Source organism: Mustela erminea, chromosome 17 (assembly GCF_009829155.1).
Source record: "Mustela erminea isolate mMusErm1 chromosome 17, mMusErm1.Pri, whole genome shotgun sequence".
NCBI lineage: Eukaryota > Metazoa > Chordata > Mammalia > Carnivora > Mustelidae > Mustela > Mustela erminea.
Window position 1 is genome coordinate 891,095 of NC_045630.1, and position 23,363 is coordinate 914,457.

Genomic DNA, 23,363 nt, shown 5'->3' on the forward strand with positions numbered 1-23,363 from the left:
CTGACAACTGGCACAGCGCACTCTTCTGGCTCACAAACATTCGGCACGCCTTCCCTCCCACAGACAAGGTACTCTCGTGCCACCCCCGGGAGACAAGCCCCAAACTCTACATAGACACGGGCTTAGTCACCAGCTGAAGGTCTGGGGGCTGCGGGTGACGCGAGGCAGTCCCTGTGTTCAACGGTCATGCCCGGTGGTGTGATGTGCGGCTCTTGGGACGAAATTAGAAGGCAGGTCTTATGTCCTGTATTAGTTTCCTGTGGTCGTCACAACGAGTTACCAATAACTGGTGGCTTGAAACAATAGAGAGTTATTGTGTCTCACAGTTCTGGAGACCAGAAGTTCGAAATCAAGGTGTCAGGAGGGCTGTGCTCCTCCAGAGACTCAGGGGAGGGGGAGGCTTCCTCCTCGCCTCCTGCGGTGTCTGGCGTCTGCAGGCCTCAGCCTGTGACTCGGCCACTCCGTTCTCATCTCCGTCTCCATGTGGCGTCTCCCCGGCCATCTGTGTGCGACGCAGTCGTTGGTTTAGGGCCCAGCCAGTAACCCGGACCCTCTTCTTCTGAGAGTCTTATTACGTCCGCAGAGTCTTCCTCCGGAAGACAGTCACGTTCACAGTTTGAGGGACTGGCTTACGGACACAGCTTTTAGGACATCGAAGGCAGCTCACTCTTTTCCTCTGGCCAAACACACATCCGTCCACAAGCAAAGTACATTCAACTGACCCCAGACTTTCCAACGTTTTGCCCATAACAACAGCATCAGCTCTAAGTCCCAAACCAATTCAAATGTCATCAGTTCAAAAAATCCCCACAGTTGTGACCCGAATCCTTTCAATGTTTATGAATGACGCAGAGTATGCTTCATCCTGGGGAGAAAACTCCTCTCTTTAAGAACTCATGAAGCTAGAAAACAAGTTACATGCTCGCCAGACACAAAGGTGTGATAGGTAGAGGATGGCCATTCCCGTTCTAAAAGGGAGGAACTGGAGAAAATGAAGACGTCACGGGTCCCGAGCACAGTCTAAATCCAGCAGGGGAAATCCTGTTGGGTCCAACGCAGAGACTAACCCTTTGTGGCAAGACTCCCCCCTCTGGGCCCATGGTGGCTCGACGGGTCTCTGTGCCACCTGTTACGGCTCTGTCCTTGGAGCTGTCTTTCCTTTTTTGTGGGGTAACCCGATTGCAGTGAGTAGCTCTAGCAACCCAGTTCCGGACCATAGAATTTTGGGAGTCCCACAGCCTTCTCTCATTGTTTCCTGTCTTTGTCCCCCTCAGCTCAAGCTGTCAGTTATTTTTTATTTTTCTTTGATACAAAGACCTTTTTTTCACAAATAAGGTCATGTTCGCGGGTTCTGGGGATTAGAATGTGGGCCTATCTTTTGGGGACAACCCTTCAACCCGCTACATGCTCCCATCCCCGTGTTCCGTATCCTGCAGTAGGATACAGGTTCCTGAGTGCAGAGAAGGGGAGAATCTCCGGTCACTGGTCTGTGGTAATCTGAACCCTGCCCAGCAGATGCTGTGATGGCCTCCACTCTGGGAGTGGGAAACGCTTCTCCATTGACCTGTACCCTTGACCATCCCCAGCCTGACGGTCTCGTGGGCTTCTCCACCTCTTGGGAGATCTTTCTCGTCTATCACCCTGACACGGTATTCAGAACGTGCGCTTCTCGACATCGGAGCAGCTTTCTCAGTCACAGGCTGGTGCGATCCAAGTGCATTTCGAACTTCGAATGCGTAAATGTTCTTGGTCCAGACTCGTGGCTTCTTCAGCGACGTGACGCTTCAGAAACTCCCCGAGATCCTTACCCATCTGCCCCGGCTCGGTTCTCCGTGCCGGTCACCACACCTGCAGTTCTTGCCCAGACACTCCGTACCCCTGGATACTTTCACGCTTGATCTCATGACGTTCTAGAGCACGTGAGCGTCTCAGTCTAGCAGGCTCCGGCGGGAGAAGCACACGCCTACGCTCTTCTCTCCGAACCATTCTGCTCAGCGGCAGGTGTATACGGGGAGCCCTGAGATCACATGGGTCTCTGCTCCAACACACCTTGTTTCGTTTGCAGGCTCGACCGACAGGTGCTGTGGTCACACCCTTGATTCTGTCCTTTACTCAAGGCCGAATTTTAGTTGGTTCAAAGATCCTCACAGTTTCATATTTTACTGCTTAGCATAATGAAAGGTACTTTTTCTAGCCCTACCACACCCAAATGGCGGGACGTCCTCTGTTTCTTTCTCTGGGCTTATCTTTTCCTTGTGCCTTGACAAGTTCAGCCTGCTAAATAAGCACGTGCCACGAACAGCCTTTGTTGTTGTTGAGAGAGAGACGGGTGGGAGGAGGGAGAGAAGCTGGTGGTTGTGGGTGGAGAGGCAGAAGGAGAAAGAGAGAGAATCCCAAACAGGCTCTACACCCAGCACAGAGCCCAGTGTGGGGCTTGATCCCGTGACCCTGAGATCATAACCGGAGTCGAAATTAAGAGTTGGACACTTAAGGGCCTGAGCCATCGAGGTCTCCCGACTAACATCCTTCTTCTAGCATTTTCTCCCTCTAATGAGGGAGCTCATTTGCCTTCCCAGTTGTAATTGGCAGCACTTTCATTAGATATTTCGACACTGTTAGCAATCTTCCAGCCTCCGATAATAGCTTCAGTTTCCGAATCCACTAGAACGTGTACATTTTGTTGAAGTAACAAAAGACTTCAAAATGTTTTTAAACACAAAGTTTTATTTTTTGTTCACATTCTACGTCTAATGTGGATTGGCTGAGTGGATGGACGGTTGCTTCTTGTCTTCCAGATTCCAAAATAATGGTAATTGTGTCTTACATAATTTTCAACCTTAGCATCCACGTGTTGTCTACATGTTAAACACTTTGGCAACAGAACACAAAAACTAATGAAACAATTTCCTTTCACATTTAACCTTATCACTAGCTTCACTCAAATAAACAGAAAACTCATAACTTAAAACTATTTATTCATAAAGTCACCTTATTTTTCTTGTATAAAACTATGTGGTGGCCACAGCAGGAGCCTGGTGTGGGTCTTTACAAGATGGTCAGTGAATCCCTGATAGGGAGACTTGGTGAACATGGTCTCTTTCTAGGGGTCAGGGGTGACACAGCTGTAGGTCTTGGAAATGGCATTGAAGATAGCCGTGGCAAAGTTGCCCCGTGTGGCAGTGCCGCCCCTGGCTGAAGTGTAGCAGTAGTCAGCACCGGCCATCATCAGGAGCTTCTCGGGCACACGGGCTGAGACCATACCTCTGGGGGCACAGTGAGGCGTCCTTGGGCAGAGCCATAGCGGCCGGTCACCTTGCCTGGGACAGCGTTGGGTGGGCTGATCTTGTTCCCCTGGTAGGCTTGCCACATGGAAAGCTCAGCCAGGATGGTGACCGCATCGGTGTAGTGGTTAACACTTAACACCCAGCCCGACATGTCCACTGTAATCCCGATGGCAACAAACGTCTTGAACTTGGTCCGCTGGGCAGCACGGTCTGCTTTCGTGTAGGCCTGATCTTCAAAACCTCATCCTTGAGGGATGCGCCCAGGAAAGAGTCCGTGATCTCAGATTCTCTGATGGGCAGGGAGAAGGTATAGATCCCCTCTAGGGACGTGATCTTTGTGTCCTTAACCAGGGGGCCCAGTGTGGTGATGGGATCCACTCCTTGTCCCCGCCCTCGCCTTCTTGACCTCCTAGCCTCTGCCCTACCCAGACCCACTCTGATCCCTCCCCGATTCCAGCCTGGACGCCCTCAGGAAGGCTCCGAGGGAGCCCTGGACTCCATCCCAGGGGCTTCCCACCCCAGGCTCCTGCTGCAGCTCTGGCGTTCCCGGCCGTCTGGTGTTTTCTTGGAGGAGAAGCAGAAACCATCTTATTTTTTAAGTTAGCAAACCTTAGTTCGGAGTTCCTGAGCAAAAGTGACCGGATGGTTGAGGGGCTGAACCTCCGTGGCCCACAACAACGTGAGCAGCACAGGCGATTTCTCCTGGCTCCGGTCCACAGTGTAGTGGACGGAAATAATCCCAGCTCCCAGCTGGCAGCCCTGAGGGCGGGCGTGGTGGGCATGAGAGGTATGTCCCCAGCGTCCCCCGCTCTCACTCTGCGCTTGCAGCCGCTTGGTAGCTGGGTGGTCCGGGACTGTTTCTGACCCCCAAGTGCTAAACAAAGTGAGGCCTTCCCAGGTTCTCTTTCCCTCTGCCACCATGACCGGCAATATGGAGACGGTGGCTGTTCCCTCGGCCTGGGCTCTACAGTAAAGAGATGAGAGCAAAATCTGAACTTTTATTTCAAAACCATTTGAAGTTTCTCAGGCACTTCAACGAAATCTGTACTTGCAAATGCGTTAAATTGAAAGCAGAGTGTTTTGCAGCCGCGCTGGGTTATCTAACAGGTCACGAGGGGAAGCAGAACACAAAAACCATTCAAGGACTTGAAGGCATCACACCCGTAGGAGACCCTGGATTTGAAGACTGAAAGGTGCTCAGGGCTCCTTCTCTTTCGATTCTGCTTTCCCCCTCAACACATCAGCCTTTCTTCTCCTGGGTCAGCACAGGTCAGTCTTTCCACAAATGAGAAAATAGGACTGTGGCCGTGTTTTAGTTTATGCATTACAGTGTTGGTCACCTGGAAGGGACTGGGTTCATTTTGTCCCAAGTACGTGAGGAAATCCAAGAAACAGACTCACGGGCGAGAGGCAGTGGCCCACCCTGGACCGATCAGCGGGGGTCGCCGTGTACTTGCAGCAGCCGACTGACGGGGGTGTGAGGCCCTGGGGCCTTGGGGACGGTGAGGACGGGGCTCCTGTGGGACTGTGGTTTCCTGTACTCGGGCGGTGACTTCTTCATACTCCGTGAATGCGGCAAGGGTTTCGAAGGGGTAATTCCCGCCTAACAATCTTCACTACTTGTTCAAGTGTTCTTCTTCTTCTTTTTTTTTAATGTTTCCTCGCTAAGTTTACTAGTTAGTTAAACAGGTCAATAAACCATTTGTTTTTGGACTCATTTAGGAAAAGCAAATATTTTCTTTAAAACGTGAGGACAACAGAACAAGGAGCTCATGAGGACAAGGTCAAACGTTTCCTAGCCGAACTAACAGTTCCAGAAAGTCTTTCATACCCTTGACCTCTTAGTGGAAAGAGTTGGAGAGAACTTTGTTTCTTTCTTAGGGCACTGTGGGTCTCAGAAGACATCAGTCAGAGAAATAATCTTCTGCTCTTCTTCCTGGGTTTGTAAGGTATCACAGCAGCCTGCAACATCAAAATTGTTACTTAGGTATGAATTGACTGACGCACAACTTCACAGTGGCTCCGAAAGCTTTGACTGCGTTCTGTCCCGAGAGTGTGCATTTATTCAGTCTTTGTTTCCAAACAGTCGATGCCGGTACCGTGCAAGATCATTGCCATACTTCGGTAGTAAACCTGACCACGCCGATTCCCTGTTCCTAGCGCCCGCCCTGGGCGTCACGGGGAATGTGATGCTTCCTGCTTTTTCCTTCCTGAAATGAAGGTGACGATACCGACCTCACGTAAAAGGGTATGTGCCAGGAATTTGATTATTCGTTTCTGGTCAGAGTTATTTATGATTGCTTAGTTTCCTTTGATATATACATTTGAGAAGGACGTGTAACAGCCCTTCAGAGTCTGACTTGCTCAACTGTTTGACGGATAACAATAGAGTAAAGTAAATAAAGTCCTTGGAAAACTTGGGCCTTGGTGCGACCTGAGGCTGCCCCGTGGCTCAGACGGGGAATTCTCAGTGTCTCCTGTCTTCTGTCCATGTTCCCAACTTACTTGTTGTCATCAACGAGAAGGAGCTGAAGCTGATTGTTAGAAAATATCTGTCTTCCACGCAGCAGTTGTGAGATTAAAGTAAAATAAAGATCATTTGGAAATATAAGTGAGTTAATATTTACTCAGAGTAATGCTTCCATATTGGGTTCCTTGACGTGAACAGAATGCTGCTTAAAAAAAAAAAAAATCGTGCAACCGAAGAACAAGAGAGAGCTGAAGGCCGTGCTGAGTTGTTAGTCCGCGGACAGCCGCCTGCGTCTGCCTCGCTGGGCTCGATACCGGACGCGGAGTTCATGGGATCAGCAGGAACGACACGCGGGCAACGGCGAGTGAACCCCAAAAAGCGATGATGTTGTCTCAGTCAGGTCTCTTCATCCCGTTGCGAAACTCTCATCTTAAGACTTTGTGCCGGTTTTGTTTTCCTTTTGGTTTCTCACCTGGACTTCGATAGGACACATGAGTTTGGTTTTCTCTCCCATTTTGATGGTGGAGCTTTCTCTGGCTTTTTATGCAAACTTTCTTCTTTCTGTGCTATTAAAGTTATTTCTTAAAACAAAAGCTTCATTATATCACTTTCACCTTCAAAGTCTTTAATAGTTACCTGTTAGAAGCAACGTCAGGTAAGGGCTATAATCATGAAATTTAGAAAGTGCCAGAGCGGGCTTTGAGTAATAGGAGGTCTCAGAGAAATTCTTCAGCTCCTCTAATCCTCCAGGACTTCATTGGTAAAAGGGAGGCACTAAAGTTATTTTTCTCATAGGATTTTGGTGAGGACGCATTCCCCAGTTTATAGTAACTCAATAAATCATGGCCATTATGGTTGTTTACTGTTGCTCTGAAGGCAAGATTCCTTTAACACATCACTTTATCAAGGATACTGTGGAGATTTCTTACTGGCTGAGACTAGTCTGGATGACTTAAAAAAAAAAAAAAGGATTTTATTGGGGCGCCTGGGTGGCCAGTCAGTGAAGCATCTGCCTTCAGCTCAGGTGGTGATCTGGGGGTCCTGGGATGGAGTCCCGCGTCGGACTCCTTGCTCAGTGGGGAGCCGGCTTCTCCCCCTGCCTCTGCCCTTCCCCTCCAACCCACTCATGCTCACTCTCTCTCGTGCTCTCTCTCCCTCTCAAATAAGTAAATAAATAAATAAATAAAATTTATCTATTTGAGCGGGAGAGAGAGCGCGTGAGTGCACACAGGCGAGCAGTGGTGGGGGAGGGACCGAGGAGAAAGGAGCGTGGGGGGGAATCGCAAGCAGACTCCCCACAGAGCACAGAGCTTCACGTGGGGCTTGATCTCACGCCCTCGAGGTCCTGACTGCAGCCAAAACCAAGAGCTGGAGGCTTAACCAACTGAGCCACCCAGAGGCCCCAGCTGGATGATTTTCAATTGCCCGTAATTCACGGTTTTCTGTATCTTTGGCCGACTCGACTCTTAAATTTGTATTGTAGTCATGAGAGAATAGTGTTTAGTCTATGGATCCCTAGGAATTGGTTAAAATCACCCTTGAGTCATCTCTTAAAGGCCACAGCATGGTAATGAGACAAGCATCGGGCCTTCTGCCGGCTGCCAGCGTCCGTGGGATGCTGACCAGAGACACAGATGAAGGACTTGGTGACTTGGTGGCGATGTCCCCAAGGCCTTCTGTCCAGCAGTCCTCTCTTCTGTGGTGATTGTTATTTATAGCCTTAATTTCTGGAGCATGTAAGTAAGTCACCTCAAAGGAAAGCAAAGAGCTAAAAGGAGATGCTAATTTCCCTTGTATAATTATGACTTCAAATACAATCGCACTGAAAATTATACACTGAAGTGTGTGTGTGTGTGTGTGTGTGTGTGTGTGTGTATAGAGAGAGATTTTATTTATTTATTTGACAGACAGATAGCAAGAGAGAGAAGATAAGCAGGGGGAGTGGGAGAGGGGGAAGCAGGCTCCCTGCCAAGCAGAGAGCCCGATGCGGGGCTCGATCCCAGGACCCCGGGACCATGACCTGAGCCGAAGGCAGAGGCTTAACCCACTGAGCCACCCAGGCGCTCCTGAAGTACATCCTGATTACATTTCTGACTTATGAATTGAAAGTCCCTGAAAGAGAGAGACTCGCAGGTCTTAAGTACTTTAACCAAAGAGCCTCATCTCCTTCCTTTGTCTATACAGAGAGCTGAACTTTTCTTGGGGGAAAAGAAAAGGGTCAAAGCAGTATCTTGATTCAACTATAGCAGAATTAGAGTCTTGGATCTGAAAGTTCCTTCCAAAGTTCCTTCCCCATTTTTTGGTTTTGTTTTGTTTTGTTTTGTTTTTCGTCACAGAGGAGAAAAAGATGGTGGTGCTGAGCTGCCATCAGGGGGAGGAGAAGGGGAGAGACTCTCAAGCATCCCTTCTTACTTCTCTGCATGCACAGTTTTCCTTCCTTGGAGGAGAAATCCTGATATGGTCGGGATTTGGGACACCTTTCCTGGTGTTTGAGGATTAGGGTTGATGGTCAGGTCTGGTGGCTGGAGATGAAGGGAACCATGTCACATCTAAGGTAGGAGGGACTAATCTTTACTGATCTCTTGGACCCCAACAGACAAATAAAATACTAATTGGGCATAGACGAGACCCTTCTTAGTCCTCGTGGTAGAAGAACGTTGTAAATGAAGCTGAAGCTTGATTTGAAAGTTTCAGATTATTTAACAATCATGATTGTGTGGAAATATTTGAAATAATGGATCTTCTGTGGCAGTTCAGGGTGTACATACATATATACATACACATGAGAGTGTACATGCATCAGGGCTGTGGTTGGACGGGTAAGTGTTCCTCCTCTCGGGACCTGGAGCAGACGTTTTCTAGAGCTATAGTTGGGTATCTTGGAAGATAAAGGGAACTCAGGAGAGTTTCACACTGGAATTTAAATGTTCCCATCTGCAAGTGACACATGACTCTTCCACGGGAAGTTTGTTGGTCAAGACTAGTCAAATGATCTCCTGAAACTCAAGGAGGCTATGAAGGCCATGTGCTCAGGTGGGTCATTATAATGACTACTAGTCCCTCCTGCAGAAAACGACTGGCTCACAGACCAGCATGACTATCGACTGTAACCACACTGAGAAAGTTAATGTCCCTGAAGAATATGTCAGTTAGATTGTACGTGAAAGTCAACTGCCTTAGTAACATGGGACTGTTACTTGGTATTGGCAACAGACTATGCAAGCTCTCTCTGGGAAAAAGGGGTTTAGATGGATGGACGCAAGCCTTTGGCTCTTCTGACAGGTAAATCCCTGCTGCAGAAATGGAAGCATTAGTTCAGAAAAGCCCTAAGTCCACTCAGCATTTGATTCTTTCAGTTCCCCTTGATCGCATTTAATTAGAATCAGGAAGCTTTTCTGTAAAGGCAGGGGTAGTCGGGTGGAAGCCACATCTGGTTTACTCAGTGTGGTTTTATTCTACATTAATACTTTGATATTCTGGCTTTATAAATGTGTTTTCTTGTGAGCTTCATTAGCCTTCGCTCAGCTTCTTCAGTTGAACCAATCCCCGGACACTGAAGAAGTGGACGTTCTGAGCCGATGCGGCTGGAGCCGGGCCCTGAAGCATACACAGCTGCCCAGAGGAAGGGGCTCATTTTGTTGTGTGTGGTTTTTTTGTTTTTGTTTTTTTTTTTTTTTTTCTCCAGGGAAGTTGGCTGGCTTCCCGAGTGACGAGTGGCCTCCCCCAATGTTGTCAAAGTCTCCTTCTACATAGTCCTGCCGATACTTACGTGACTCTGTCAGGAACACATATGTAGCCCATATTTTAAACTGATAACCAAATGAAAATCAAAGAATTTGTAGGAAAACTCTTAGAAAACCACCTTAATAAAATACAGAGCAGCCCACTAAGGCAATGTTCTGGTAACTGCCAGTACCATTATTATTTAGTATTTCCAACCATAATTTGGGACATATGGAAATGCTCTTCCTACTGGTATGTTAGAATTTAAAGGAATGCTTCAGCTGCAGTATTCTGGCAGTGAAGTACAGAATGTAAAGTTTTTATTCATTTATTCATTTATTTTTAAAATTATTTTATATTAACATATAATACATTATTTGTCCCAGGGGTACAGGTCTATGAATCATCAGGTTTACACACTTCACAGCACACACCATGGCATATACCCTCCCCAATGTCCATCACCCAGCCACCCTCTCCCTGCCTTCCACCCCCCAACAACCCTCAATTTGTTTTGTGAGATTAAGAGTCTCTTATGGTTTTTCTCCCTCCTGATCCCATATTGTTTCGTTTGTTCTTTTCCTACCCCCCAAACCCCCACATTGCCTCTCCACTTCCTCATATCAGGGAGATCATATGATATGATCTCTATTTCCTCATATCAGGGAGATCATTTCTCTGATTGACTTGTTTCGCTAAGCATAATACCCTCTAGTTCCATCCACATTGTCGCAAATGGCAAGATTTCGTTTCTTTTGATGGCTGCATAGTATTCCATTGTGTATATATACCACATCTTCTTTATCCATTCATCTGTTGATGGACATCTAGGTTCTTTTCATAGTTTGGCTATTGTGGACGTTGCTGCTATAAACATTTGGGTGCACGTGCCCCTTCTGATCACTATATTTGTATCTTTGGGGTAAATACCCAGTAGTGCAATTGCTGGGTCGTAGGGTAGCTCTATTTTCAACTTTCTGAGGAACCTCCATACTGGTTTCCAGAGTGGCTGCACCAGCTTGCATGCCCACCAACAGTGTAGGAGGGTTCCCCTTTCTCCACATCCTCGCCAGCATCTGTCGTTTCTTGACTTGTTAATTTTAGCCATTCTGACTGGAGTGAGGCTGTATCTCATTGTGGTTTTGATTTGTATTTCCCTGATGCCGAGTGATATGGAGCACTTCTTCATGCGTCTGTTGGCCATTTGGATGTCTTTGCAGAAATGTCTGTTGATGTTCTCTGCCCATTTCCTGACTGGATTATTTGTCCTTTGGGAGTTGAGTTTGATAAGTTCTTACTATATTTTGGATACTAGCCCTTTTTCTATTATGACATTTGCAAATATCTTCTCCCATTCTGTCAGTTGTCTTTTGGCTTTGTCAACCATTCCCTTTGCTGTGCAAAACCTTTTTATCTTGATGAAGTCCTAATAGTTCATTTTTGCCCCTGTTTCCCTTGCCTTTGACAATGTTTCTAGGAAGAAGTTGTTGTGGCTGAGGTGGAAGAGGTTGTTGCCTGTGTTCGTCTCAAGGATTTTGATGGATTCCTCACATTGAGGTCTTTCCTCCATTTTGAGTCTATTTTTTCTATGTGGAGTAAGAAAATGGTCCAGTTTCATTCTTCTGCATGTGGATGTCCAATTTTCCCAACATTTGTTGAATTGACTGTCTATCCTGCATTGGGCATTTTTTCTTGCTTTGTCAAAGATTAGTTGACCATAGAGTTGAGGGTCCATTTCTGCGCTCTCTGTTCTGTTCCATTGATCTATGTGTATGTTTTTGTGCCAGTACCATACTGTCTTGATGATGACAGCTTTGTAATAGAGCTTGAAGTCTGCAATTGTGATGCCACCAACTTTGGCTTTCGTTTTCAACATTCCTCTGGCTATTTGGGGCCTGTTCTGGTTCCATATAAATTTTAGGATTATTTGTTCCATTTCTTTGAAAAAAAGTGATAGTGTTTTGATAGAGATTGCATTCAATGTGTAGATTGCTTTAGGTAACATCGACATTTTCACAATATTTGTTCTTCTAATCCATGAGCATGGAACGTTTTTCCATTTCTTTGTGTCTTCCTCAGTTTCTTTCATGAATACTTTATAGTTTTCTGAATGCAGATTCTTTGCCTCTTGGTTAGGTTTATTCCTAGGTATCTTATGATTTTGGGTGTAATTGTAAGTGGGATTGACTCCTTAATTTCTCTTTCTTCTGTCTTGCTGTTGGTGTATAGAAATGCAACTGATTTCTGTGCATTGATTTTATGTCCTGACACTTTACTGAATTCCTGTATGAGTTCCAACTGTTTTGGAGTGGAGTCTTCTGTGTTTTCTGCATAAAGTATGTCATCTGCAAAGAGTGAGAGTTTTACTTCTTCTGTGCTGATTTGGATGACATTTATTTCTTTTTGTTGTCTGATTGCTGAAGCTAAGACTTCTAGTACTATGTTGGATAGCAGTGGTGATAGTGGACATCCCTGCCGTGTTCCTGACGTTAAGGGGAAAAGCTCTCAGTTTTTTCCTATTCAATATCATTCTATTGAGAATGATATTCCCTGTGGGTTTTTCTAGATGACTTTGATGATATTGAGGTATGTACTCTCTATCCCTACACTATGAAGAGTTTTGATAAAGAAAAGATGCTGTATTTGTCAAATGATTTTTCAGCATCTATTGAGGATATCATATGGTTCTGTTCTTTCTTTTATTAATGTATCATATCACACTGAATGATTTGCAGATGTTGAACCAACAGTGGAGCCCAAGAATAAATCCTACTTGGTAGTGGTAGATAATCCTTTTAATGTGCTGTTGGGTCCTATTGGCTAGTATTTTGGTGAGAATTTTTGCATTTGTGTTCATCGAGGATATTGGTCTGTACTTCTCCTTTTTGATGGGGTCTTTGGTAATGCTGGCCTCATAAAATGAGTTTGGAAGTTTTCCTTCCATTTCTGTTTTTTGGAACAGTTTCAGAAGATTAGGTATTAATTCTTTAAGTGTTTGGTAGATTTCCCATGGGAAGCCATCTGGCCCTGGGCTCTTGTTTGTTTGGAGATTTTTGATGACTGCTTCAATCTCTTTACTGGTTATGGATCTCTTCAGGTTTTCTGTTTCCTCCTGGTTCAGTTGTGGTAGTTTATATGTCTCTAGGAATGCATCCATTTCTTCCAGATTCTCAAATTTTCTGGTGTATAGCTGCTCATAATATGTTCTTATAAATGTTTGTATTTCTTTGGTGTTGGTTGTGATCTCTCTTCTTTCATTCATGATTTTGTTAATTTGGGTCCTTTCTCTTTTCTTTTTGGTAAGTATGGCCAGGTGTTTATCAATCTTACTAATTCTTTCAAAGAACCAGCTCATAGTTTTGTTGATTTGTTCTACTGTTCTTTTGGCTTCTATTTCATTTATTTTTGCTCTGATCCTTATTATTTCTCTCTCCTGCTGGATTTGGGCTTTCTTTGCTGTTCTTTCCCTAGCTCCTTTAGGTATAGGGTTAGATTGTGTACTTGAGACCTGTCTTGTTTCTTGAGAAAGGCTTGTTTGCTATATACTTTCCTTTCAGGATCTTTGCTGTGTGCCAAAGATTTTGAGCATTTTCATTTGTTTCCATGAATTTTTTCAATTCTCCTTTGGTTTCCTGGTTGACCCATTCATTCTTTAGTAGGATGTTCTTAGCCTCCATGTATTTGGGTTCTTTCCAACTTTCCTCTTGTGATTGAGTTCTAGCTTCAGAGCATTGTGGTCTGAAAATATGCAGGGAATGATCCCAATCTTTTGGTACTAGTTGAGACCTGATTTGTGACCCAGGATGTGATCTATTCTGGAGAATGTTCCATGTGCACTAGAGAAGAATGTGTATCCTGTTGCTTTGGGATGGAATGTTCTGAATATATCTGTGATGTTCATCTGGTCCAGTGTGTCATTTAAGGCCTTTATTTCCTTGTTGATCTTTTGCTTAGATGATCTGTCTGTTTCAGTGAGGGGGGTAGTTTAAGTCCCCTACTGTTATTGTATTATCATCAATGTGTTTCTTTGATTTTGTTATTAATTGATTTATATAATTGGCTGCTCCTTTGTTGGGGGCAAAGATATTTAAAATTGTTAGATCTTCTTGTTGGACAGACACTTTAAGTATGATATATTGCCCTTCCTCATCTCCCATTATAGTCTTTGGCTTAAAATCTAAAATATCTGATATAAGGATTGCCACCCCAGCTTTCTTTTGATGTCCATTGTCATGGTAAATTGTTTTCCACCCCTCACTTTAAATCTGGAGGTGTCTTTGGGTCTAAAATGAGTTTCTTGTAGATGGCATATTGATGGGTCTTGTTTTTTTAATCCATTTTCATACCCTGTGTCTTTTGATTGGAGCATTTAGCCCATTTACATTCAGGGTAACTATTAAAAGATATGAATGTATTGCCATTGTATTGCCTGCAAGGTGACTGTTACTGTATATTGTCTCTGTTCCTTTCTGGTCTGTTACTTTTAGGCTCTCTCTTTGCTTATAGGCCCCCTTTCAATATTTCCTGTAGGGTTGGTTTGGGGTTTGCAAATTCTTTCCATTTTTGTTTGTCATGGAAGCTTTTTATCTCTCCTTCTATTTTCAATGACAGCCTAACCTGGATATAGTATTCTTGGATGCATATATTTTTCATTTAATGCTCTAAATATATCATGCCGGTCCTATCTGGCCTGCCTGGTCTCTGTGGGTAAATCTGCTGTCAATCTACTATTTCTACCATTGTATGTTACAGACCTCTTGTCAGTACATACCTCTTGTCGCTTGCTGCTTTCTGGATTTTTCTCTTTGTCACTAAGACTTAAAAGTTTTACTATTAGATGATAGGGTGTGGACCTATTTTTACTGATTTTGAGGGGATTTTCTGTGCCTCCTGCATTTTGATGTTTGTTCCCTTTGCCAAGTTAGGGAGATTCTCTATTATAATTTGCTCCAATATACCTTCTGCCCCTCTCTTTCTTCTTCTTCTGGGATCCTAATTATTCTAATATTGTTTCATTTTACAGTATCACTTATCAAATATCCACCTTGTGGTCCAGTAGTTGTTTGTCTCTCCTTTGCTCAGCTTCTTTAGTCACCATCCTTTGGTCTTCTATATCACTAATTCTCTCTTCTGCCTCATTTATCCTAGCAGTAAAGCCTCCATTTTTTATTGCACCTCATTAATAGCTTTTTTAATTTCAACTTGGTTAGATTTTAGTTCTTTTATTTCTCCATAAAGGGATTTTATTTTTCCAGAAATGGATTCTCTAATATCTTCCATGCCTTTTTTGAGCCCAGCTAGCACCTTGATAATCACCATTCTGAACTCTAGTTCTGACATATTACCAGTGTCCATATTGATTAGGTCCCTAGCTGTTTGTCCTGCCTCTTGCTCCTTTTTATTAAGGTTTTTCCAACTTGTCATTTTATCCAGATAAGAATATATGAATGAGAGAGTAAAATACTAAAAGGGTGGCAAAGACCCCAGAAACATATATCCTAGACAAATCAGGACAGATCCAAAAGGGGGAGAAGAAAGGGGGGAAAATAAAAAAATAAAATATATATATATTAGACTGGTGACTAGAACAGAGCCACCCACTCGATTTTGGGTGTATTCTGGCCTCTTAGAAGAAACTACCTCCCAAAATATTAAAGAGAAACTTATATATATACAAAAATAAGGGTAAACATGATGAAGGAATGGAGTATGGTTGTAAACATGAAAATTAAAGAAGATTCTAAAAAATGAATTGATAAGAGATGTTGGTTGCAAAAAAAAAAGAGGAGACTTTGTGATCAGGGCGGAGCTAGATTTAAGCTATATTTTGATCCATTAGAAGAAACCATATCCCCAAAATTTTTTTTTAAGATTTTATTTATTTATTTGACAGACAGAGATCACAAGTTTGCAGAGAGGCAGGCAGAGAGAGAGGGGGAAGCAGGCTCCCCGCAGAGCAGAAAGCCCCATGCGGGGTTCGATCCCAGGACTCTAGGATCATGACCTGAGCTGAAGGCAGAGGCTTTAACCCACTGAGCCACCCAGGTGCCCCCATATCCCCCAATTTTTTTTTTAAAGATTTTATTTATTCATTTGACACAGAGAGATCACAAGTAGGCAGAGAGGCAGGCAGAGAGAGAGAGAGGAGGAAGCAGGCTCCCCGCAGAGCAGAGAACCCGATGCGGGACTCGATCCCAGGACCCTGAGATCATGACCTGAGCCGAAGGCAGCGGCTTAACCCACTGAGCCACCCAGGCGCCCCCCATATCCCAAAATTTTAAAGAAAAAAAATCCTGTATGTATACAAAAAATAAGGTTAAATACGATGAAGGGATAAAATAGGAGTATAACAGTGAAAATTTAAAAGGGCATTTTTGAAAAGGTATTGATAAGATAAAGGAGTTAAAAAAAGTTAAAAGAGGAAAATTTAAGAAAAAATAGTAAGAAAAAATAAAATAAATTTAATTTAGTTTTGCAATTCTATAGGATCATGGGAAAAAAGCCATGAATTCTATATGTTGCTTTCCCCTAGCTCTGGAGTTCTGCAGTTCTTGATCAGTGAACTTGGTCTTGTCTGGATGTTCTTGCTGATCTTCTGTGGGAGGGGCCTGTTGCCATGATTCTCAGGTGTCTTTGCCCGAGTTAGAACCGCATCGCCCTTGCCAGGGGCCAGGCTAAGCGAACTGCTCCAGGTTGTGCTGGGAGCTTTTGTTCCCTGAGAGCTTTCCATACCACTCTGGAGGACGGGAATGAAGATGGCGGCCGCCCAGTCTCTGACTGGAGGAGCTGAGAGCTTGGCCCCGGTCCTCAGTGTGCCCTCGGAGAAACGCCGTCAGTCTCTTCTGTCTCCCTGGTCTCCAGCCAGGCTCCAAGCTCCCCTGGCCTGTGACCGAGTGTTTCTATCTCTGGCGCATGGCCCCATTTGGTGTCCAAACCCAGCAGATTCCTGCCACTCTGCTCTTCTGGTAGGTCTCCCTGGATCTGCCACTTGTGGGAGAGCAGTGACCTGACTGTGCCACGGATCACAGTTTAAGGTAACACGGAGCTGAGAGCTCAGTACTTGGCTCTGTCTCTGCAGCCGGCTTCCCCGCTCTAATACCTGCAAGCTCTGCTGCACTCAGGCACCCCCATCCTTCTGTGACCCTGTGGGACCTGACACCACACTGTTCCTGCGAGGGCTCCACCCCTGTTTAGCCTCTGGAACAACATCCCTCAGTGGAGCAGACTTCTAAATGTTCTGATTTTGTGCTCCATTGCTCTGCTACTTGCCAGGAGTTGGCCCCTCCTCCCGTGGTCTATCTTCCTGTGCTTTCGGATTCACTTCTCCGCATGTCCCACCTTTCAGAAAGTGGTCGATTTTCTCTTTCTAGAATTGCTGCTGTTCTTCTCTTTGATCTCCTGTTGGGTTTTTCGGTGTTCCGAATGGTTTGATAACTGTCTCGCTGAACTCCTGCGACCTGATGTCATCTCAGTCTGCCCGTTCTCTGCCATCTTGCTTCTTTCCCATCCCAGAATGTAACATTTTATTTTATTTTATTTTTTAATTTTATTTATTTACTTGACAAAGGTCGGGGGGGGGGGGAGGAGAAGCAAACTCCCTGCTGAGCAGAGAGCCTGAGCAGAGAGCCTGACATGGGGCTCAATCCCAGGACCCTGGGATCATGACCAGAGCGGAAGGCAGAGGCTTAACGGTTAACCGACCGAGCCACCCAGGCGCCCCCCAGAATGTAACATTTTAATGTGGGCCCTAGTTCAGCAACTGAGGCACAGAACGGGGCTGACCCTCCATTGTGCTCTCTCCTCCTCGCTTCTTTCCATTCACCAGCCGGGGAAGCAGTGCAAAGTGATGACAAGAGCAAATGTGATAATTCTGCGGGGTCTCTTACTCTTTGATGAAGGAAATCATAAAGTTTGCATTTCCATAGGTGATTCTCTTTAAGTATGTTTTCTGTCAAACTGTGGTCTAACATATTCAAGTTGTGAGTCAATATCTTCATGTTATCATATAAATGACCACGTAAGTCAGAGTGAACTAAATCCTCTGTGCTACTTCCTACCTCACGAGTGACATACCTGCTTAATATGCCAGCTTGGCTTGGCTGTGGTTTCAAGTTATTTAATTTAGCACAAATTTCGGTGGTATCGTGAAGGCATCTTGTAGTTGTGGTTAACATCCACAGTCCATTGATTTTAAAGACTATCTTTGATGATGTGTGGGCTTTATTGAATCAGTTGGGAGATCTTAGAGCAAAACTGAGATTTCCTTGAAATCTAGAAGAAATTCTGCCTGTTGACCACAGCAGAGTGTCAGGATATATATGTCTTATTGGTTGTTTCTCTTCTAGAACCTTACGATACTTTTGTTTTTTTGTCCCAAGTGGTGAAGAGCTGCTGTCACTTGTAAATACTTACAAGTGTGGAAGCGGAATTAGGAATTCCTGATTCCTTCAGAATTAGGACTAGACTAGATAATGGAAGAGTCTGGGGGGACATGATAGAAATATCCCAGACTGCCTTGAAGAGACTGTTGGTAGAAAGACAAAAGTTGATTGTGTTTCTGGCGAGATCTCTGAAGGAAATGAGGTACATATCATTTAAAACTGGAAAAAAAAACACTGTTGTTTTTATCAAGTGGCAGAGGACTTGGCTGGGTTGCGTTCTACTGTCGGTTGGAAAGCAGAACTTGTAAATTCTGAACTTGGATGTTTTGTGAGATCTCCAAGCAAAGTATGAAAGTCGCAGCCTGTTTTCCGCTTGTTGCTTATAGTCAAATGAGAGAAGAAAAGAAGGAGAATTTGAGGGAAAAACGTGAAACAAAAACGAACCAACATTTGATGATTTGAGAGGTTCTCAAACTATTCAGATTGCGAAGGATGCTGAATTAAGAAGTTCACTGCTGAGTAAAAGCGTTCCGGAAAGAAGGCCAAGGGTATGGCTGGAAAACCTTTTGTTGAAGAGATCAGGTGTGTGGCTTGGATCCAATTAGGCATCAGAAGGATCCTGGGATGGGGATGGGGTCATTCAGGGGAAATCTTGTTTAATGAATGGATCCCTTTGACATACATGGGGGGGGACCATAGGCTTTTGGGAATGCCAGCAGAAACACTTCCATGTGGTAACAGGAAGGACAGTAACGGAACAGAATTAAAGAACAAAAAAGGTCAGCTTTCCAGAAGTCAATAAACATGACATGAGCTGCAAGGCTGCAAACAGGCGCTCTTCTTCAAGGAGCAGGAGCGAGATGGAAGCCCAGGGGCTGAGAGCACGGGAGCAGCTCCTGGGGGTGCAGAGGACAGCGGGGTTGCTGTGGGGGCAGGAGCTGACGGAGTTGGCTGTGTGACCAGAGGCAGGAGCCGTAAGCCACGGAGGACAATTCGCAGGTTTTGAAACCTAAAGGAATTTTCCCCCTTGGGTTTTGAGCTCTACTGGGGCCAGTGACCCCTCAGTTCCTTCCAATTTCTCCCTTTCGGAGTAAGAACACCTACCCTACACCTACACCACCATCGTGTCTTGGAAGTAGATAGTCTGTCTTCTAGTTCACAAGTCCACAGGTGGAGAGGAATTTTGCGTAGGGTGCATTGGTCCTAGAGTCGCACTCATACCTGACTCAAACAATGTAGGTGATGGAACTGGGGAGCTTCTGAACTGATGATATTTATAGAAGACCTTGGACTTGGAGTTGATGTTGTTCATGAGTTAAGACTTTGGGGATGTGGGGATGGAGCAAATGTATTTTTCACAGGGAACAGACATGAAGTCAGAGGCCAGAGTGTAGAATGTGGTGGGTCAAATAGAGGACCCCTGAAATTATGTCCAGCCAGAACCTCAGAATGTGCCCTTATTGGGAATAAGGGTATTTGCAGATGGAATTAAGGTAAGAACCTTGAGCTTATCCTGGACTAGGGTGAACCCTAGATCCAACCATGTGTATCCTCATAAGAGACAGAAAAGAAGAGGCACAGACACAGGAGAGAAGTTCACGTGAAGGGTTAGATGGAGTCATGGTGGGGTTAGAGAATGCGATGTTGCTGCCACAAGCCACAGAATGCCGGAGGCTCCGTGTGCTGGAAGGACAAGAAAGGATTTCCCACTAGAGAGCAAGACCCCACTGGCACCTTGGTTTCCAACTTCTGATCTCCAGACCTGGAACAGAACATATTTCTGTTGTTTTAAGCCACCAGATTTGTGGCAATTTATTAGGATAGCCCTAGAAAACTAATACATAGCCCCATATCACTTATTTATAAACACCAATTAACATTAATTACGTGAGAGCTGTGAAAGGTACCATATGTTGGGGACATAACAGGGAGCAAAATATATTTATAAAATATATCAGACAAACAAAATGAAGTCATTATCACATGAAGTAATAACTGCTATGATAAGGATAAGCCCGAGAAGTTACGGGGTTGCAGAGTTCGGGTATCCAACCCAGTCTGGGGTATTTAGGGGAAACCTCAGAGAAAGTTAGGAGTTCGTGGGGGAAGGGGACGGAGTGAAAAAAGAGCATGTAAAAATCCCAGAAGCAAGGGATTCTCGAAAGTTTGTTCAGGAGACTGGGAGGAACTATGCAAGCCTGGAGTTCCCCGACGACAGCGGCCGAAGGAGGTGGGTGGGGCTTCGCTTGGAGCTCGTGCCGCGGACACACGGTGACAGAGAGAGAGTGACTGCAGGGCTTCCGGCACTGTAAATGCTGGGCCATTCCTGAGAGAGAAGCAGCAGGAACACTGGGTTTGGGAAGGAGGATCTCAGCTTTGAGCCAAGTCCGAGGGAACTGGGCTGTCCGGTGGGACACACCGCTAGCCCCCGCGGTTCCGTTCACGGAGTCCGGGAAATCGGAACGAACATCTCTCCCGTGGGGGCAGCGTGATGCTTGCAAATGGGACCTGAGGGAATGAAGAGAATTGTTTCAAGGTCAGCTTAGAAGGAAGGGAGACTGCTGGAGAAGCCACGAGGGGCCGTGCCGTCGAGGACGCGGTCGTCACGGGAACGTCTCGAACACGGAACTGGGCCCTGGAGGCAGAGAGGGAGACGCTGCAGAGTCCGGGAAGAGGCAGGGACTGAAGGGTGGGACGAGGCCCCGAGGGGGCAGGGGAGACGCGCCCGGAGCCCGGGTGGGTGGTTGGAGCTGAGCGCTGGGGCGTCCCCCTGTTCCGGGGAAAGGGACGCGCTGGGCTGCAGAGCCACGTTCGCGGCCGGGGCTTCGAGAGGCTGGACGTTGTTTCCGTTGTTTGTGGTCACGAAGCAAACCGCACACCTGGCCACTGCGATGATGGCTGTTGTAAGGTCTCTGGGGATCCGCACAGCCTCGGCCGCGCCTCTGGTTCCCGTCTTTCCCGGGACTGTCGTCGAGCTCTTAGCCGGAACTACAGTCATCCTGGGGCTCGGGCGCGGTGAGAAACGTGACCCAGGCAAGCCCGGCCCCTGCGCCCCGGCCGGGACCAACGCTTAGGGAGCCTCCTGCGGAGACAACAGCGCTGGTAGAGCCCTGGCGTCCGCTTAAAACCGGGCAACATCGCGGAACAGACACGCCCCGAGGGGTGCCCCCAAAGGAGAGCAAAGTCACTGCACGCGGCCCGCATCGTCCCTTCCCGAGCCAGCCCTGCTCGGCCGCGGAAAGGAGCGGCCCCGCGCAGAGCGGCCCTCACCGGCCGCGGGGCCTAGGCGAGCCCCGGGCTTCGCGGCCCTCCCGGGCTCCAGAGAAGGCCCCGCTCCGACTTCACCGCACCCAGCCTGGCCAAGCGGCGGCAGCTGGGGGCAAGGAGGAAAGCAAGGGGCTGCCCGTGGCAGCTGCCACCGTCCCCAGCAGCCTGCTTTGCAGACAGACGCCGCAGAGCTCATCCCTGAAGCCGCGAGGACAAGCACCGCGACGGCAGACGCTGCGCCCTTGCCCGCTCTCACGCCACGGCCCTGGAGGACAGCTCAGCCCCCGCAGCTGCTCGTGTGGCCCGTGTTTGGTGGCCGGCCCGCGTGACTCCCCTCCCCATCACTGGCCTTCCGGCCACGCGTCCGTGTGCTCTCAGCCTGACCTCTGTCGGGAGCCTCCGCGGCCACCCTCCCGCGACAAAAGCCAGCAGCCACTGCCAGGCTCGCCAAACGCAGAGCACGGCGGTCACCAGCGTGCTCTGTCCCTGGCCCTGGCCTCTGGCCCCAGCCCCATCGCTGCGGTGTCTGCCAGCGGCCCCTGCGGCCACGTGGGCACCACCAGCTCTGGTCATCGCCGTGGCCTGCAGCAGTCTCCGGCCACTGACCCTGACGCAGCGCGGGGATCCGGCAGCCCCATTCGCCGCGGCAGAGGGTCCTGGACGTGATTTTCAGTGGCCACGTCCCCAGCGTGTGCTGAGGGACAGCGGAAGAAAAGGCGTTGACGTACTGGGCTGCTGGTGACAGCGATGGCGACGGCTCCCTGCAGACACGCGGCAGGAGGCTCCGCTCTGTGGCCGTGCAGCACATCTTCGGCGGCTCCTGCATATTGTGAGGAAAGTGGAAAATCCCTCGGAGAGAAACCTCCACGATGAGAGCCCCAGCGTCACAGACAAGTCAACCACGTCTGCTCTTAGCGCCGTGTACCCAGGGTGCAGGGCACGAGCGACTAAATCTCCCCTTTTCTTCTGTAAGAAGTTCAGAGACTGAATGGAACTGACCAAGATTTACATTTGCAGCGTCTGCCAAAACAGGCAGATTTGCTCAGTCTACTTTGTGTTCAGAGATCAAGAATCTTTTTTTTTTCTGTTTTCTGTGGTTTCTTTAAAATCTTCACAGAATTCAAGAGAATGATTGGAAATTTTGTTTTTCAAACCAAAGTTCTGGAGAGCGAGAAAGAACACCTTTTGTTGCCTCTGTTCGACTCAACACCCCATCAACGGTGGAAAGCACGGTCATTGGTAAGATCTGACGGAGTCAAGTCTACACTCTAAGGGGCCAGCACATCTGTCATGAAAATTTCCTCTTTTTCAACAATAGGCACTTTGGTTGTAGCCCGAGTCAGAACATATGACGACTCGGTGTCACAGTGATGCTGAGAGAGACACAGGACAATGTCTACTCATTGGTGCGGTTGTTAGTCAGCAGAGCACTGGTGTCCTTTTAGGGACCTGGAGAAAACAGTCTCTTCGCGGAGAGATACGCGTGCCTGCGTCCTCGTGAGCACAGGCGATCTGGTCTCCGCGTCAGCCCTTCACCGAAAACGTCCCTTTGCCGCGCCCAGCTGCAGTCTTCCTGCACAGGTGCACTGTGCCCCGCACGTCCGCACGGGTTACTCGGCACCCCTATCCCACTGCACCTGTCCTTCCGTCTGTCCTTAAACTACGAGTCATTTAACCTTCTTCTCTAGCAATTTCCGTGCCACGCTGCAGCGGTGTTGGAATCACTCTCGTTTTCATTACCTGAACTCTTAGAAAACGGATCACGGTGTTCACAATGTGAGAAAATTAAGCGAGGTTTATTCTAATAAAAAGCACGATAATTGATCCTGGGGCAAAGTAAAAGGGGGACTGTTAAGGCTCGTGATTACCGGGCGCCGGAACTGCTCACGAGTCGCTCGCAGTAATTCAGCAGTGACCGATCCAGCGTGCTGAACTGCAGGCGACGGCCCCGGCACCAGCAGTTGCTGTGGTCTGCGTGTCTGTGTCCCCCTCGAACACACACGTTGCAGGCCACCGCCCGTGCTAACGCCATGAAGAGGTAGGGCCGTTGGGAGGTCCTTAGGATGTGAGGACGGGGCCCTTCCTTCCCAGTGGGCTTCCTGCCTTTACCAAAGAGCCCCAAGGGCGCTCCCTCTCCTCTTCGGCCACATGAGGACAGAAGAAGGACGCCGTCCATGAACTGGGCAGTGGGCTCTCAGCAAACAGAATCTGCCAGTGCCTCAATCTGGGCTCCTAGCG

The 23,363-nt window shown here is 47.1% G+C and overlaps 1 pseudogene; it reads right to left on the bottom strand.

Moving 5' to 3' along the window:
* Nucleotides 1-2,989: 2,989 nt before the first annotated feature.
* Nucleotides 2,990-23,157, bottom strand: LOC116576692 (annotated as a pseudogene).
* Nucleotides 23,158-23,363: the final 206 nt, after the last annotated feature.